This window comes from Oncorhynchus masou, chromosome 29 (assembly GCF_036934945.1).
Source record: "Oncorhynchus masou masou isolate Uvic2021 chromosome 29, UVic_Omas_1.1, whole genome shotgun sequence".
NCBI lineage: Eukaryota > Metazoa > Chordata > Actinopteri > Salmoniformes > Salmonidae > Oncorhynchus > Oncorhynchus masou.
The window spans coordinates 2,578,312-2,585,450 of record NC_088240.1 but is presented as its reverse complement, the minus strand read 5'-3'; positions in this window follow the sequence as shown (position 1 = coordinate 2,585,450).

Sequence of the window (7,139 nt, the reverse complement as noted above, 5' to 3'; positions counted from 1 at the left end):
ACATCGCTGGTCAGAGCCCTGGAGTCTGTGGTCCTGCAGGTTTATACCATCGCTGGTCAGAGCCCTGGGGTCTGTGGTCCTGCAGGTTAATACCATCGCTGGTCAGAGCCCTGGAGTCTGTGGTCCTGCAGGTTTATACCATCGCTGGTCAGAGCCCTGGAGTCTGTGGTCCTGCAGGTTTATACCATCGCTGGTCAGAGCCCTGGAGTCTGTGGTCCTGCAGGTTTATACCATCGCTGGTCAGAGCCGTGGAGTCTGTGGTCCTGCAGGTTTATACCATCGCTGGTCAGAGCCCTGGAGTCTGTGGTCCTGCAGGTTTATACCATCGCTGGTCAGAGCCCTGGAGTCTGTGGTCCTGCAGGTTTATAACATCGCTGGTCAGAGCTCTGGAGTCTGTGGTCCTGCAGGTTTATACCATCGCTGGTCAGAGCCCTGGAGTCTGTGGTCCTGCAGGTTTATACCATCGCTGGTCAGAGCCCTGGAGTCTGTGGTCCTGCAGGTTTATACCATCGCTGGCCGGAGCCCTGGAGTCTGTGGTCCTGCAGGTTTATACCATCGCTGGTCAGAGCCCTGGAGTCTGTGGTCCTGCAGGTTTATACCATCGCTGGTCAGAGCCCTGGAGTCTGTGGTCCTGCAGGTTTATACCATCGCTGGTCAGAGCCCTGGAGTCTGTGGTCCAGCAGGTTTATAACATCGCTGGTCAGAGCCCTGGAGATTGTGGGTCTATGGATCTATGGGTCTATGGGTCTCTGGGTCTTGTGCCGTCCATTCCCAGAGTTTATGGGGTAACCGAGGCATTCTTACATGAACTGAAGGAGGCGATCTACATCCACGAGAAACTCAAAGAAATCCGACACACTCTGGTGGACGATAACAAATACAGGGAGGCTGTGGTGGCTGATGTGATGACTTTCTGGCTCAATAAACCCCAAGAGACCGATTGACAATTTGTTGTTTAGATGTAAAGCAATGGGTAACTATGTGTATACGATGTTAGAGAGAATAAATAAAAAGAAATTGAGAGAACTTACAAATGTTATGCATCAAATTATTGAGAATAAAGTGAGCAATGTATCGTTCTACACAACCTACAATTCCGGGACTAATGTAGAGCGTGTGCTGAAAATGGAACAAATCATGAATCATGTACAACATGCGGGCGAGAGTCTACAATGGACACAAGTGGTATCCCATCTTGGGGATGATTCTGAAGAACTAGAAACAACTTTGTCTAAGATTTTACTTTATTTGTTTGAAACACCATTTAATTGTAACAAGTATCATATTTGTTGTTTATATACTTATATAGAGGATGTGTGTGTTTAAAAAATTCAGCGACACAAGCCTGTTAATCTAAACCAAATATACAGGGTGTTGCATGCTGTGATCGTTGAGAAAACGGGGACATGTATCCTGCAACGAATTCTGAATTGTCTGTATACGTAATACATAATGTATGCTTAAAATAAAAATTCAAAAATGAAAATGAAATGTTGTCGTTATTTGAAAGTGGCTCATTAACGTTATTGTACCACAGAGAGGCAAGAAGGATGGCGGAGCAGATGTCGAAAAACATTTATTATAATCCCTCTAACCCTGGGTCTTATGGGGGTAAGGAACGTTTACAGAGAGTTATAGCCAAGGAAACAGGTCGCCGATTAAGCGATGCTACAGTGAATGAGTGGTTATCAGAGCAGGAACACACATAAACATGTAACCTCCATCATTCGGCACTTTCTTGGGGGCTCCTCCTCCCTTCAAGATAGAGTCAAAGGCCCGGGTCACCTCTGCCCCGCTCTTATTTTTTAAGACCCTTACAAAAGCTATTTTGGAGTAAATATCTATAACGGTTAGCATGTAGCGATTTCAATCATTTTAATCTGCAAGGGTCACATAGATCTGCCTGAAATTGGGACAAGGGTTGAGTAGAAAAAAACTATATTTCTTACAGGTTTATGTAGAGTATGTGCATCCTGCTCTGATAACCACTCATTCACTTTAGCATCACTTAACCAGAATCCAGGAAGCCATTTTCCTGAAACACACACCTACAAACACAACCACAACACAGGAACTGGAGAACGGAACACTATCCGTAAATAGAGAAAATGGTGCCATCTGGTTTAATATGCAGAGCCTTAGGAATGTATTCAGACTCCTTGACCTTTTCCACATTTTGTTAGGTTACAGCCTTATTCTAAAATAGGTTCAATGTTTTTTTTCCCCCTCATCAATCTGCACACAATACCCAATAATAACAAATCAAAAACAGGTTTTTAGAAATGTTTTGCAAATTTATTAAAAATAAAAAGTATTCTTGAGTATGACGCTACAAGCTTGGCACACCTGTATTTGGGAGTTTCTCCCATTCTTCTCTGCAGATCCTCTCAAGCTCTGTCAGGTTGGCTGGGGAGAGTCGCTGCATAGCTATTTTCAGGTCTCTCCAGAGATGTTCGACCGGGTTCAAGTCCGGGCTCTGGCTGGGCCACTCAAGGACATTCAGAGACTTGTTCCCGAAGCCACTCTTGCATTGTCTTGGCTGTGTGCATAGGGTTATTGTCCTGCTCTGTTCATCTTTCCCTCGATCCTGACTAGTCTCCCAGTCCCTGCCGCTGAAAAAACATTGCCACAGCATGATGCTGCCACCACCATGCTTCACCATAGGGATAGTGCCAGGCTTCCTCCAGACATGACGTTTGGCATTCAGGCCAAAGAGTTCAATCTTGGTTTCATCGGACCAGAGAATCTTGTTTCTCATGGTCTGAGAGTCCTTTAGGTGCCTTTTGGCAAACTCCAAGCCAGCTGTCATGTTCCTTTACTGAGGAGTGTCTTCTGCCTGGCCACTCTACCATAAAGCCCTGATTGGTGGAGTGCTGCAGGTTGTCCTTCTGGAAGGTTCTCTCATCTCCACAGAGGAAATCTAGAGCTCGGTAAGAGTGACAATCAGGTACTTTGTCACCTTTCCAAATCATGTCCAATAAATTGAATTTACCACAGGTGGACTCCAATCAAGTTGTAGAAACATCTCAAGGATGATCAATGGAAACAGGATGTACCTGAGCTCAATTTCGAGTCTCATAGCAAAGGGTCTGAATACTTATGTAAATAAGCTTATTTTTTATTTTTTATTATTATACATTTGCAAAAGTTTCCAGAGACCAGTTTTTTTTTAACCTTTCATCTGGGGTGTTTGACCTTTCATCTGGGGTGTTTGACCTTTCATCTGGGGTGTTTGACCTTTCATCTGGGGTGTTTGACCTTTCATCTGGGGTGTGTTTGACCTTTCATCTGGTGTGTGTTTGACCTTTCATCTGGGGTGTGTTTGACCTTTTATCTGGGGTGTGCTTGACCTTTCATCTGGGGTGTGCTTGACCTTTTATCTGGGGTGTGCTTGACCTTTCATCTGGGGTGTTTGACCTTTCATCTGGGGTGTTTGACCTTTCATCTGGGGTGTTTGACCTTTCATCTGGGGTGTGTTTGACCTTTCATCTGGGGTGTTTGACCTTTCATCTGGGGTGTTTGACCTTTCATCTGGGGTGTGTTTGACCTTTCATCTGGGGTGTGTTTGACCTTTTATCTGGGGTGTGCTTGACCTTTCATCTGGGGTGTGCTTGACCTTTTATCTGGGGTGTGCTTGACCTTTCATCTGGGGTGTTTGACCTTTCATCTGGGGTGTGTTTGACCTTTCATCTGGGGGGTGTTTGACCTTTCATCTGGGGGTGTTTGACCTTTCATCTGGGGGGTGTTTGACCTTTCATCTGGGGTGTGTTTGACCTTTCATCTGGGGTGTGTTTGACCTTTCCAATGCCGTCTTATTTTCTCTGACTGCTCCATTTGGTTTTAATCAACATTGATTTCTCACCTCAATCAATATCTGTTTTCTGATATTATTAATCTCGGCTCCATATCTGTCGGTTGATCCTTTGGCGCCACCTATCGGTATTTTGGCGCATTGACCGTGAGACCTGACCTTGGTTATAAATGGGCCAATAGCTAATAGAGTAATAATAAAAACAGATTCAACCTGACAGGTCAGGTATAAAATAAAAGGTTTGTTATGGTCTCAGTTACGTTATTCTCCAGTCCCTTTGTCAGCTACAGAGACAAAACATTTGATGCGATTTGCACACCAGAAACACTTAAAATAAGGGCTGAGTTTCGTGTAGGTTTACCCTGGCGTGACATTTTGATAACCATGTAAATCTCTCTTTGATAAGGTGACTTTTATCAATATATTCACCTGTATTCACCCCCCAAAAATTAAATGCTAATTAGCTGCTAAGAACTACAAATGCCACGATGATCTGGATGAGACTGACGAATCGAGGCAAAGGTCAGAACCTCTGGATTACCGATCTAATGTTAGCTAATGTTAGCTACATTTTCTAATGAATAAATTTACTACATTTCTTTAAATTGACAATTCTGTGAAATGTCTTGTGCAAGTTTTAAATGGACACAATACCTGTTAGCTAAGGTGTCAGCTAGAGATGGCGTGCAGGAGCATGCTGGGATTTGTAGTTTTGCATGATGTCGACTTTGATACTAATTAGCATTTTCAAATCAGAGTAAATAGAGACAAATATATTGATTAAAGTCACCTTGTCCAGAGGGATTTATATGGTTATTAAGACTCACGCCAGGGTAAGCCTACATGAAACATAGCAGTTATTTTAAGTGTTTCTAAAATCACCTATATGAAAAATGTATGGTGGAAAAACAATTGGAACCGTTTTCCTGTTTGAGTGCTAGGTTTTATGGATATTATGACACCTCCACTGTGGGACTCTATAGATGAGTCTTTTGACCTTTAACCCGAAATACTCCATATTTGTATGTTTTCCCTTATGTAGGTCGCTTGGTAACACATTTGCTTATAGTTCAACAAACCTTAAAGTAAAAGGTTGAAGTATGAAATAGCCTTTACTCCAGTGTGGGGGAAAGAAATAGGTAGGCGAGATTAGTTTCCAAACCAGTAGATGGGCATCACATGCTCCCTCCTGTTCCTACACCTCTAAGGGTTAACAACAGACTCTTTGTCTGCCTCCCAATGGCACCCTATTCCCTACGGCCCCTGGTGAAAAGACATGCACTACACAGGGAATAGGGCGTCGTTTTGGAAAGCAGCCTCAGAGGGATGGGCATGTGCTTTACTAAACCCTGTACCTATTGTTAGTTCACAGTGACAGGAGGCTGGAAATGACACATTGTCACAGTGAAAGGCCTTTCTTTAAACATGTTTTCCCAACAATGCAGTTGTTATGGAAACGGTGGACTGTTTAAGGAGGGTTTGACTGGTTCAGAGTTCAAAGTGCCACCGATGACACGTCGATAAGAATGCAGATGCAATGAGATGAGGCAGGAATCCACAAAGCGGGTGTTATGTTAATTACTGATGTTATAAATAAGTAATAAGCGCTAAAACGCCACAGTGAGGGTTTAGTAACACAGACACATGATACTTTTGTGGTTTATTTATTATTTGGGGAAAAAGGTAGAAACAAACATGTTAACATGTTAACTGACACGTGCAAAAGGGACAGATAAATGACATGCCTCTGGCTGGACTGACAGGAGTGACAGGAGAAAGAAGAACACGAGAAGGTAGGTAAGCCATATACAGTGGGGAGAACAACTATTTGATGCACTGCTGATTTTGCAGGTTTTCCTACTTACAAAGAATGTAGAGCTCTGTAATTTTTATCATAGGTACACTTCAACTGTGAGAGATGGAATCTAAAACAAAAATCCAGAAAATCACATTGTATGATTTTTAAGTAATTAATTAGCATTTTATTGCATGACATAAGTATTTGATACATCAGAAAAGCAGAACTTAATATTTGCTACAGAAACCTTTGTTTGCAATTACAGAGATCATACGTTTCCTGTAGTTCTTGACCAGGTTTGCACACACTGCAGCAGGGATTTTGGCCCACTCCTCCATACAGACCTTCTCCAGATCCTTCAGGTTTCGGGGCTGTAGCTGGGCAATACAGACTTTCAGCTCCCTCCAAAGATTTTCTATTGGGTTCAGGTCTGGAGACTGGCAAGGCCACTCCATGACCTTGAGATGCATCTTACAGAGCCACTCCTTAGTTGCCCTGGCTGTGTGTTTCGGGTCGTTGTCATGCTGGAAGACCCAGACACGACCCATCTTCAATGCTCTTGCTGAGGGAAGGAGGCTGTTGGCCAAGATCTTGCGATACATGGCCCCATCCATCCTCCCCTCAATACGGAGCAGTCGTCCTGTCCCCTTTGCAGAAAAGCATCCCCAAATAATGATGTTTCCACCTCCATGCTTCACGGTTGGGATGGTGTTCTTTGGGTTGTACTCATCCTTCTTCTTCCTCCAAACACGGCGAGTGGAGTTTAGACCAAAAAGCTCAATTTTTGTCTCATCAGACCACATGACCTTCTCCCATTCCTCCTCTGGATGATCCAGATGGTCATTGGCAAACTTCAGAGGGGCCTGGACATGCGCTGGCTTGAGCAGGGGGACCTTGTGTGCGCTGCAGGATTTTAATCCATGACGGCGTAGTGTGTTACTAATGGTTTTCTTTGAGACTGTGGTCCCAGCTCTCTTCAGGTCATTGACCAGGTCTTGCCGTGTAGTTCTGAGCTGATCCCTCACCTTCCTCATGATCATTGAGGCCCCACGAGGTGAGATCTTGCATGGAGCCCCAGACTGAGGTTGATTGACCGTCATCTTGAACTTCTTCCATTTTCTAATAATTGCGCCAACAGTTGTTGTCTTCTCACCAAGCTGCTTGCCTATTGTCCTGTAGCCCATCCCAGCCTTGTGCAGGTCTACAATTTTATCCCTGATGTCCTTACACAGCTCTCTGGTCTTGGCCATTGTGGAGAGGTTGGAGTCTGTTTAATTGAGTGTGTGGACAGGTGTCTTTTATACAGGTAACGAGTTCAAACAGGTGCAGTTAATACAGGTAATGAGTGGAGAACAGGAGGGCTTCTTAAAGAAAAACTAACAGGTCTGTGAGATCCGGAATTGTTATTGGTTGGTAGGTGATCAAATACTTATGTCATGCAATAACATGCAAATTAATTACTTAAAAATCATACAATGTTATTTTCTGGATTTTTGTTTTAGATTCCATCTCTCACAGTTGAAGTGTACC